Below are 12,352 nucleotides of genomic sequence, written 5' to 3'. Positions count from 1 at the left end.
GGATATGTCTATACATGTACACACACACACACACACACACACACGCGCGCGCGCGCGCGCGCATGCACATAGGACTTGGATAGGTACACATGACACCTTGATTCCACACGTGATTGGGAACATGATGTTTGTATTTCTGAGTTTGACTTGCTTTACTTAACATAATCATCTTCAATTCCATCAGATTTTCTGCAAATGCTATGTTTTTTCTTAATTATGTTCTTAATTGGTTTAAAAAAAAATGGCAGCCCACTGTTGAAAAACATTGTACTTTTAGAGAGTCTTTGGAGCTTTAGAGAGATTGGGGATGTTTTAGAGAGGTTTGAACTTTGAAAGAGATTGGGTGTTTTAAAGAGATTAAATTTCTAAAGACTGTGGGACTTTTGAAGTTATTTATGTTTTATACTGAAATATTGGTATTGGCATGCCATCTGAGAAACAAATGAAAAAAGAAATGTCCTAGTTGACTAGTGATGTGTCTGCATGTCAGGTTGACAAGGGATCAATTGTGCTGGCTATTACTTGTCTACTTGACACAGCTAGAGTCACTTTGTAAGAGGGGGGCCTCAATTGAGAAAATACTCCCACTAGACTGACCTGTTGGCAAGTCTGTGGCACATTTTTTAAAATAGATGATTGATGTGTGAGACCTTAGCTTGCTGTGGACTATGCCACCCATGGGCTGGTGATCTTGGTTACTATAGAAAGGCAGGCTGAATAAGCCATGAAGAAAACTCTAGTAGGTAGCATTCCTTCACAGGCTTTGCTTAAATTTCTGCCTCTAAATTCATGCCCTGAGTTATTGCCCTGACTTCCCTCAGTAATGGAATATGAGAGTTTTAAGATGAAGTAAACTCTTTCCTCACCAAGTTGTTTTGGTCATGGTATTTTATCACAGAAGCAGAAACCCTAACTAAGACAGTGTGGATGTAACTTCCCAAAGTGTGTAATTCACTGAAAGATATAAGTATAAGCACTAGGAAAATGTAGGAGTCAGAAGATTATATATTATTATTCAAATAGTTATTACATTAAAAAAAATTCTGCTGATAGTACAATTTGTCATCGTATAATGATTACCATTGATGAGATATTTTCAAAGAGGGGAAAATTATTTGCTAAGCCTGTAATCTTTTATTTCATACATCATTTTTAAACTGGCAACCCTGTGCCTCCTTAATTTGCTGTAATAACACAATATTATTCATGACAGGGAATCATGAAAGCATTTAAAAGATTCCTAGTAGTTTTCAATTATAGAAATTGTTTGGACTAGTACACATTCCAGAGAATATGAGAGCATGATGAAATTTAAATATATTAATTTTTCAGCATTTCTCTTATTATAAGCTATATTTTCAGGAGCACACATCAAGCACTCAGTTAAAAGCAGTGATGTGCATTATCACCAAGCCTTGTTTTTGGTGTGCAACTGAAACCTTCAGTTCAAGAGAAAAATAAGATTTGTGCTGCCTAATTGCACATACAAGTTTACAGAGAATTTATTTTCAGATTTCAAGGCATAGTTTGCTCCTGATTTAGAGTCTTTTCTTCATTGACATAGACTTTTCTCCAATCTCCTTAAATCTATGCAAACACATTTTTCTCCATTTAACTTTTGAATTGGTCAAGAAGATTCAAGTGTCATAGTCAAATTATTTTTAAATGTGAAAATTAGGCTTTTGGTGGGTTTCTATTCCTTATTTTATATCATCATATATGTTTAAATAGTTTCATACATGTATATAACACATTTTAAATTTTTTGAGATTTCATACATAAGTACTATATTTACATCTTTTCCATCATTATCTCTCCTGGCTTCAACTCTGCATTATGCCTCAACCCCATCTCAGATTCATGATTTCTTCCTTAAGTATTATTATATATGTAACACAAGTCCTAATTTGTCTTATAAGAAAAACCCAGAGCCAGATATTGGGGTAAATGATAAAAGATCAGAGGAAGCAAGCCAAAGCTACTTCTCACTTCACCAAATCCTCAGCCAAAAGGGGAAGATCCTATCTTCATGAATCCCCAGACTAAATGCCCCTAATCCCTTAGTCTTAAAGGTTGAGCTCCTATCTTCTCCTGCCTTAAACTTAAATATTTTAGGTGTTAAATGCAGCAGATCTTGAAAAGGTTAAAGGATTAATAATAGTCATATAAAGTACTAACTAATTCTAGAAAAAAGGCTTCATCTAGCTTCCTATACATGATTTTGGGTTTGAGTCTCTATCAGTTTTCTGCAGTGAACCATGACCACCTAATGGCAACCTTTGAAATGTTAAATGGATGATATGGTCCTGCAATGATGATTCCACATAGACTATGTATGATAATGCCACTAACTGACAAACACCACCCAAAGATCAGCTTTGGATCACAAACTGCTCAGGACCATTTCAAGGAGCCTAGCTGAGATGATCCAACTTCATAGACTATTATAGCTAAGACTTGAGACAAGCCCTGCACTTTCCCATTATGCAGAGACTGGACAACAAATGATACACCTACCTCTCCCAGGACTTGACAATTTACCCAAAATTTTCTTTTCAGGATCTCATAAAGATGACTTTACCCCCAGACAGCAGGAAGTAAATTTAAGAATATAACACCCATATTCCCAAGAAGTAGAGTGGGTGATTTTTAGTCATTCAGTGGGTTATGGATAGTTGTCATTGTTTAGGGTGGCTGACTATAAGTTGTTATTGGTAATGGACAGGAAAAAGACTAAACAAATGAGATTAGATTCAGTATTCTTGTTTTGAAAAGGGAAAAAAAGAAGATATAGATATGATAAGAAAAATTAGATTATTGAATCTACTCTGAAAAAGAAAAGATATAGAAATGATAGGAAAAAAGGGTAGATTATTGAATCTACTCTGAAAAGAAAAAATAGAGGATATGGATATGATAAGATAAAAAAGGTATATTATTGAATCTACTTTTAAAAAAATACCAGTTTTTAATATTTTACAATGGATTGGGTTTTTTATATTGTATAAAAATTTTGTATATTGATACAAATTTGAGATTAATTTTGTTAGAACATACTGTACATAATCTTCTAATCTTGTTCAAGGTATTGTACCTATATAGTTCATTTAACAATGTTATGCAAATTGCTAGTTCTTGAATATTATTATTACAAACTGTTCAGGGTAATAAAGAAATGCAGGTTAGTAGTTAGTCACCTATTGCAATTGAACTTGTAGTAAGGTTAGGTATATTTTCAACGTCAAACAGAGATATATTTTAGATAGACAGGTCATCTTCAAACCCTTCAGAGATCTACAGAATATGGAATTTAAGATGTTTTACATAAGTTATTTTTTTATGATAATGAGACATGTCATTATCATAATGTTAGGCAGCACCAATCTACTTTAGAGAAGATGATGAGAATTGAAGAAACTCTATATGGAGTTTACTTTCTTTGTGGCATCAGTTAGCCACTGGAGAAGAAAATGCCCTTGCCTCAACTGCTGACAGTGTGCTGTCCAAAATGAACAAGCAGGACACAAAAGATAGGATTGCTGAATTTTTCCAAGGCAAGGTAGGACAGCCCTTCAGAATGTCCTGCTTCACAAAAAAAAAAAAAAAAAAAAAAAAAAAAAAAAAAAAAAACCTGTCAGATATGCTAGGCCAGTAGGCTGAAGATGGATGCCCCAATGTTGCAGAGGAACCAAGGCAACTGTCTAGGCAGCCAGCTGTTTCTGTCATTTCTCACATTTTTTGGAAGTTGCTTGCTTGCACTTCCTCCTTTCTCAGTTAATATTATTTCCTTCTCGGGTCTCTGAGGGAATTGAAGACTACATATTTATAGTTGAAGTTTTCCTTGTTAACAAATTCAGAAAAGAAACTCACTAAAGAGGTGTGAAGTGTATAAGTTTGAAAGACATCAAAAGATAGTTTTTGGTTGGTAATACAAGTTACATAGAAAGTGAATGAGGTACAACATTTTGGACTCACTAAAATGGGACAAACAATGAAGTATTTTCTCTGAATTTGTAAAATGTTAATGGACCAGACACTGTTAATGTAATTCTTGACTGTATAGCTATTGTATTTATTGTATATAGTTTTTCTTATATTAGTTACAATTGCTGTGGGATGTTCTGTATGGCAAATGTGTTGCTCTGATTGGTCAATAAATAAAACACTGATTGGCCCATGGCTAGGCAGGAAGTATAGGCGGGACTATCAGAGAGGAGAAAAGAAAGAACAGGAAGGCACAATGAGTCGCTGCCAGCCACCACCAGGACAAGCAGCATGTGAAGATGCGGGTAAGCCACGAGCCACGTGGCAAGGTATAGATTTATGGAAATGGATTAATTTAAGCTATAAGAACAGTTAGCAAGAAGCCTGCCATGGCCATACAGTTTGTAAGCAATATAAGTCTCTGTGTTTACTTGGTTGGGTCTGAGCAGCTGTGGGACTGGCAGGTGACAAAGATTTGTCCTGACTGTGGGCAAGGCAGGAAAACTCTAGCTACATACAATCTTCATTTTAGACAAAAAAAGGGCGGGGGGGATGTGGTGATATTTTGTTTGTACTCTTACCAAATAAAGTTTGCCTGAAGATCAGAGGGCAAAGACAGACACTAGATTAACCAGTGGGGGCACACACTTTTAATACCAGCACTTGGGATCTCATGTCATTGTTCCCAGTCTTTGGGAAGCACACACACCATTAATCTCAGCACTAGGAATGTTGAGACAGGGAGTGATTAGGCTGGGTGGAGAAGGGCATATAAGGCAGGAGGAGACAGGAACTTAGCCTTGTTGGGCTGAGGACTTAGGGGCATTCAGTCTGAGGATTCATGGACACAGGATCTTCCCCTTTTGGCTGAGGAATTGATGAGGTAAGCATTTACCTTGATATCTGGCCCTCAGTTTTTGCTATAAGACCAATTAGGATTCATGCTACATATGTATGTGCTATATATGCATGCAACTATACCTGAATGAAGTTTGCTAATATGTAAAGTAGTGTCCCCTCATGTGTATTTGTTATGACTTATTGAGGATCAGATAACCTACAAGGGACTCATCCATGGAGACTGACTCTGCTTTTCTCAGCAGCCTGTAGGTCTTCATCTAAGGAAAGTAGCTTATGAGATTTCCCCCATTCATGTTAACATGTCAACTGGTGTTATTATGATGGCCTTGTTTAGGTGACTATTTAATGAGAGCAGCTTTACTGTTCTATATAGGAGACAGTATCTTGAAGCAAATGTTCTCTCCAGGTCCTTTGAGATGTTCCTTGAGCCTTAGGGCTTGTGCACACATTATGGTAAGCTGCCAATTGTATATATCTGTAATGATCTCCATCTGGGCAAAGGAGATGCTTCAATATAGTTAATTTTGATGGCTTTGTCCCATAATGCCCTCTCTTATCCCTTTCAGGCTCCCACTGAACCACTTTTGACAAATTTCTTCTTAATTTCATACCCATTCTATAAGAGCCACTGAGTTGAAGTAGGGTTGCTTGCATCACCGTGGTAAATTTAACCAGTGACTACAGCACTGAAGAAAGTGGAGCACCTTCCCAGGTAGCCACTAAATGACAATTGGTCACAGAAGAGGCAAGGACTTGGGAGGCCACATCATTTTCAGCCCTGGGGTCACTTTGTCCCACAGTTCAGAAATACTTTTAGGAAATAATTCCCTTATTAGAAGCTCAGGGCTTTGTTATCTAATTGCAGCCATCTGCAGTTTATTTTATTATCTTGTAATAAAATAAATGTGACTTAAAAAAATTTGTATATCCGTGTTTTCTTGAACAATGATGGTGGCACACATTATTTTTGTCATTCAATGCAGGTAAGGAAATGGATTCATTTGGTATATAAATGAGATTTGCAACATTTTTGAATATTGTTCTTATTAGTAAACAGTTGATTTTGTAAGTTATTAATTGTTATCTTTATATATGGTCTGTTATGTTATATATATGAATCCAACTTTGCAAATTTCCTACTCATATATGTCCTTTTTTATTTCATATTTTTCCTCAATATCTTTTAGATAAATCCATTTACTTACAAAAAAAGGAAATGAGACAGTACTTATAACTATCAGTTTACTAATTGGGAAGCCTATCTAGGTAAATTAGGAGTTTTCTGGTAGACAGAAAGCTATCATATGGTAGTCAAGTGCCAAGTTTATAGCTGGATGATTAAAAACAATGTAGTTTCATCAAAAAATAGCCCCAGTGTACAGATAAATCATCATGAAAGATAAAAGTATATGTTGCTAATTTTTTCATTGCAGGGCTTCCATCTCTTGTCATGTGTATGCCCACAAATATAAAATAGAAGTAGTATCTATAAATTGCCTTTCATTATCTGTACTTGATGTTACCCAAATGTTAACTCTAAATAGATGCTGAGTACCACACTTAAGTTTTTTTTTAAATGTAGACTAAGATTATCAAAGCTATTTATTAAAAATGAATGTTAACTATAGAAAACATTTTATGAGCATCTGAGAAGGTGGTACTATGGAGTTCCCCACTTGACCAATTGAAAATTTGTATTGTATTAATATTAAACTGCTTTAAATTCATTGGATGAACTCTGCCCGGTTATGGTTTTTTGTTCTTCTAATTTACTGCTGTGTTTGACTTGCAAGTATTTCACTTAAGATTATACATCCATATTCATAAATGAGTCCGTACTTCACTGTTCTTAATTTGTGTCATATTTGATAGACTTTCTTATTGGGGGTATGCTTGCTTTATAAAGTGAACTTTGATGCCTTCTTTTTTTTTTTTTTTGATTACCTAGAAAATTGGTATCCATTTAAGTAACTTTTGCTTAAGAATCTGATAAAACCTTCTGGCAGAAATACAACTGCTTTTTCTGGGTTCCTTTTCATTGTTTGAGTGGTATGTTTTATTGGTGTCATTTTTGTAGCACATGGCTAAAAATATTTTGAATTTTTTAACAGATTAGGTAGGATTAAAATTTCAGATGCATTTGCTTCCTACAGTATTATTTGGAAATCTCTACTATGAATTTTTCTATTTCTTATTGTATATATTTTTCATATTATTTAGAGTTTAAAATATGGCTTTCAGTTTAATGTTTTTGTAATTTTCTGACCACTAATAAGCTAGGATATGTTTTGCAGTTTTTAATCTCCTTTACATTTTTAATCTTACCTTGTTTTTATTTTATATTTTCCTGTTTAAACTCTGAGTACTTATACTTATTGTCTATATGTTGTACGTATATATGTTTGTATATTTATGCATATAAACACATACAGGCATGATTTTCTTGCTCTGAGAGCTCTAGTTCTATTTCTTGTTATACTTTGCATCAAATTATTTACAAAATTTTCTGTATTCATCATATTCATGTGTCTCTGTGAAGTCCTATTTAAGATCATTCCAGTCAGGCCTACCCAGCGTAGTGTGCTGCACTTACTATTAGCATATATTGTTTTCTTCATGGCAACACTCATGAAATGAGTTTCATTATGCAAGCTGTGATCTAAAATTATTTCAAGGCACATCTTAAATGCCACAAATAGCATTCATTCTTCAAAGTCTGGAATACAGTAAAGTGCATAGGAAATTTTTATGTGTTATATTATCTCCTTGTCAAGAGGTAGTCCCTTCTAACATTCTCATTACAATGGTACACAGGTCGTGTAATATATTTTAAAAATATATAACCATATGAGAATTGATGATATGCCTTTGTTTATAATAAAAACCTAATTCTGTATAATTTTACATTTTAATACATAATATTTGTAACTTGAGACTTTTCTAGAGGCTGGATATTCATGTTTCTAATTTTAAGCATTATAAACAAAGCTATGATAAATATCTCAAATATGTTTAAACTAAATTACTCACTGCAATAAAATAATAATGTTCTGTAAAAATAATAAAAGTTGCATGATTGTGTGGTGCCAGAAGAACTGTGAAGAATCACAGTAGTCATTCTCAGACTTATATAATTTGTTCACAATTTTACATTTTCAAAAATTCTGCAAACTCCTGCTTGGTCCTTTTACATTCTGCTTCTTAGGCAGCATTTCTATTCATGAAATTATTTTCTTTCATACAACTAATCTTGTGAAATTACTAGAGATCTGCTGCATCATCTATCGGACATTATTTGGCAGCTGAGTCATAATTTATGGTCTGTGTTTGCATTACCTTCTTTTCCTAAATGTATAAATGATACTCTTGGTATTATCAGGATTTCTTTGAAACTAAAATAAGTTCTGAACATCATGGTCAACACAATCAAACTACAAACTGAGTCCTGTTTAAATCCACAGGATTCTTTCATCGGCTCTAGTTTGTAATTTCACTTATCTGTTTCTTAGGATAAAAATTTTAGTGAAGAAACTACTGCTTCAGCTTATGAAATGCTGAAGTCATAGCTGCCTTTCAGTAGCCCCTGTGGATGTCAAAATCTCTGCACACTCACATTGTTTATATGAAATGGTGCAGAGTTCACACACAACCTATGCATATCTTTCCACACACTAAGTCTCCCCTTGATGATTTCTAAGAACTTATGAGATGTGGATTTTACATGAATAGTGCTGTATAGGGAATCGTGGTCACAAGAGTTTCAGTGCAAACACTATTTTTCAAATATTTTGACCCGCAATTGTTGTAGAGCCTATGGTTCAAGGCACCTCCTGTGTCAATTAGGACTTTTTTTAAAATAAGTTTCTTCCTTCAGAATTTGTATTTTTTCAAGAAATTTATTTTTGTTGCAAGAGTAATCTGAGATTTCTCTTTTTTTAAATTTGCTGGTTATGTGTAGGAAAATAATCAGTAATGCTAATGCATACTGCACTAAGGAAATGATTCTATTATTTTTAGCATTGTTCATCTTGGAGCTCCAGGATGCAAAGTATGACCAGTCTGTCATCAATTCTCACATTGCAGTTGTTTTGTTACTTGATAATGTTGGTCAGTACCTCCAGTGAAATGTTGAGTCACAGTAGTAACAATTGGAGTTCAAGTTCTGCCCTTTTCTTACTGCAAATGATTTGGTTTTGCTAAGCTTTAGTTTTCCCCTAAAGTAGGCAGATAGTTTTAAGTTTAATACTTCATCATGTTTGTTGGATCAAACCAACAAACTTATGGATCAGCTTTGAATTACATTGACTTTTGCATTTTGTCAAGGATCTAGGCTCATTCAAGGTCTAGAGCCATGCTCATACAGTGTCTTCTCTTGTTATCTACAAATATAGCAAATTACATCCTTGGATTTCCTAACAAGAACCTGCCATTGTTTGAGTAAGCCTCATCTGACCGTGATATTACTCATCCTGTTCTTAAATGCACTATACTGTCCCAGCCTGTTCACTCAACTGCTGTCTGGCTTAGGTCAACAATGATTTCTATGTTGCTGAGGACAGCCTCTGTTTACTTGCCACTGGCTTAATCAGCTTATACAGAGTCTCTAGCCAAACAGACTAGAGCTTTATATTGGAACCTTTCTCTCTTGAGTTTCAGAACTAGGGGTCTGCTTACTTTTTCCTATTTTCGTGGATTGTTTTCTCTTCTTTCTACTGATTTCTTTTTATCTCCCACATTCTAAGCCTGAGGACTCCCCAAGTTGCCTTCTGTAATAAGATTTAAGTATCTAACTAACAACTTGTAATCTCTATATTTGTGACTAGTGGGAATCTCAAACTTATTTTTAATGTTTTAAAATTACATTTTACTTATTTACTAGGGCTGGGATTATGTGCCACACCATGTGTGTGGAACTCAAGTGGCAAATTTCAAGAGTGGGAAGGGGGGTGGGGGAGTGAGGCAGTGAGGATGGGCATGGACAGGATTGAAGGAAGGAAAGGGAAGGAGAAGGTGATGTAATTACATCTTAATTGAGATTTTTTTTTTTATAGAAAAGACTTATGTATCTCCTTCTATCATGTGGGTCCCAAAGCTCAGGCTCAGACCATCAGATCGTTATGGTTGGCAGCAAGTGCCTTTCACCAATGAGCTCCCTCTCCAGCCCACACTTAAGTCACTGTAGCTGAACATTCAGCAACTCAGCCTCTCCACAGCTTGCAGTGTTTGCTCCTCACTTCAGTTTATGATGATTTAATCCTGACAGCTTCTCTGGCCCAGACATTGAAAATATGCCCTGAAACCATGCTCATGCATCTTGCATGTTGCTAGGCCAACAATGTGTATGTTTAGCTTTAACAGACAATGTCAGAGTTTCCCTAAATATTTGCATATCATTTTATTCCTATCATCATTCATAAGACTCCCAGCTTCCAATTAACACCATCTGTCATGTTTTTATTTATTTTTAATTATGGTTCTTTTGAAGGAGTTATCCCATTATGGTCTTAAATTTGCATTTTCCTGATGACTAATGGGGTTGAGCATTTTAAACATGCTTCATTTAGAATATTGCCATTTCAGAAGCTATTAACAGATAGTCAGATTTCACTTCCAGGTGGGACCTCCATGTTATTTGCACCTATTTGTCACTATTTTCTGAATATATATTAATGTTCCATGTTTCTATAAATATATAATAAGATATATAGTCACATATATACATAATCAAATAGCAAAAACAATTTACACACCCTCCCTCCCTCCCTCTCTATCTCACACACACACACACACACACACACACACACACACACACATATACACACACACACAGAGAAAGAGAGAGAAAGAGAGAGAGAGAGAGAGAGAGAGAGAGAGAGAGAGAGAGAGAGATGAGGTATGTCCTATTCAGACATCTAGTAACTTTGCTCTTTTACTTGAAAAGGCACTGTAGCTATGCAAAAAGGATAGTACATGTAAGTCTAACGCGTACTCTTCAACAGAAAACATACTGCACACTAGTCCTTTTCCATGCATCAATCAGGGTACAGCGTGGAGAATAAAAATTCTTCTGTTTAGACCAATGGGATTTAAAATTCTCAAGAAGTTCACAAATTCTGTGTCTATACTTCCTGGGATATTTTTTCAGATGGGGCAATGTAGAGATTGCAGTTGCTGAGAATGTGTCTGGACCAGGGAACTCAAGAATGCTTTTCCTGAGCCCATTTGCAGTGCCACTGATGTCGCAGCATGACAACACTGACAACCGGCAGTGGACAGAAAACCCCACCCACAAAATAGTCGTGTCTTCCAGTAGGAGGACAACAGGATACTCTGAATTAACATAGCTGGGAACAGTGATGAGCACCTATGATCCTAGCATTCAGAGGCGACTGCAGGAGACTCAAGAGTTCCCACACCGGGTGGGACCTCCATGTTATTTACAATTATTTGTCACTATTTTCTGAATATATATACACTCTGTTTGAAAAAGAGCCAACATAATAGAAAATAAGCAAACAAAAAAAATTAAGCCTCAAAGAATCCAAACTGAGAAAGGTGCTCACCACTGCTTCTGTTCTGCTTGCTATAATAGCACAGCTTAATCTCTTAGTGGTTATGCCAAGCCATATCATTAGATGGAAAGGGAAATGGCATCATTTGATTCCCAACCCCACATTCCCTCCCTTCTCCTGCTCTTTTTCTTTTTCATGCTCTAATGAGTGGAAGTGTACATGTGAAGGAAGGCACAATGGAGACTCCCTAAAATCTTTTAAACTATTTGAAGGAAAATTTTAATTATTGACATCATAAATAAGCACATGTCAAATATAATTAATAGCCATTACAAACAATAGAGAAATAAGGAAGTTTATATATCCTGTCAGATACCATTTCTTTCTGTGGTATAGATTCGCAAAAGTTAGATCGATGGGTTGGAGCTAAAGATATATTTTTAAAGTAACTATTGCTTCTTTTCAAAGCAGTTTAGTATGAATACATAAGCCAGCATCTGCATCCATATTTGGGAGAGGTTATAAAAGTACAGCTTCTGTGATTTTTCTAGAGGACTGAGAGAATATTTTAAATTTTACCAACCTAATCACTGGCTGAGAAGTGTCACATTTTTCATTTTCTTGCTTCACAGTGGAATAAAAACATTTTCCATTTTATATGGCATTTCTTCATTTTTTAATTGCCATGATTGAATTCATGACCTAGCATATAGTTTTAGATGTTTCCATGATTGGCACCTTCTTTGTGTGCTATTATTTGTATTAGAACAGAAGTTAGCCTACAGTGCAGGTTATTCCATGGGCTTTATAGGTTAGGATAGGGCTGAGTCAATGATAAAGTTGTAGAAAACAAGAATCACTCTTGCAATGCTTAAGTAAGCTAATGAATGATTCATAACTTCATTTAGTGCTCATTCCACAAACATTTAGCAGAAGCTTTGTAGTATAAGTCACCTTTAACCTTCATTGTTTGAATGGTTAGAACATTGAAGAGT

The 12,352-nt window shown here is 35.3% G+C and overlaps 1 protein-coding gene across 1 annotated transcript in view; it reads left to right on the top strand.

The window, feature by feature from the left end:
- Ccdc178 (coiled-coil domain containing 178) overlaps positions 1-12,352 on the top strand; it is a 348,053-nt gene that overhangs the window by 78,012 nt on the left and 257,689 nt on the right. The gene's annotated exons all lie outside the window — the stretch shown is intronic.

The sequence above is a fragment of the Peromyscus maniculatus genome, chromosome 19, assembly GCF_049852395.1.
Source record: "Peromyscus maniculatus bairdii isolate BWxNUB_F1_BW_parent chromosome 19, HU_Pman_BW_mat_3.1, whole genome shotgun sequence".
Lineage (NCBI taxonomy): Eukaryota > Metazoa > Chordata > Mammalia > Rodentia > Cricetidae > Peromyscus > Peromyscus maniculatus.
The sequence above is the reverse complement of the archived record's forward strand: the minus strand, read 5'-3'. Positions and strand labels throughout refer to the sequence as shown.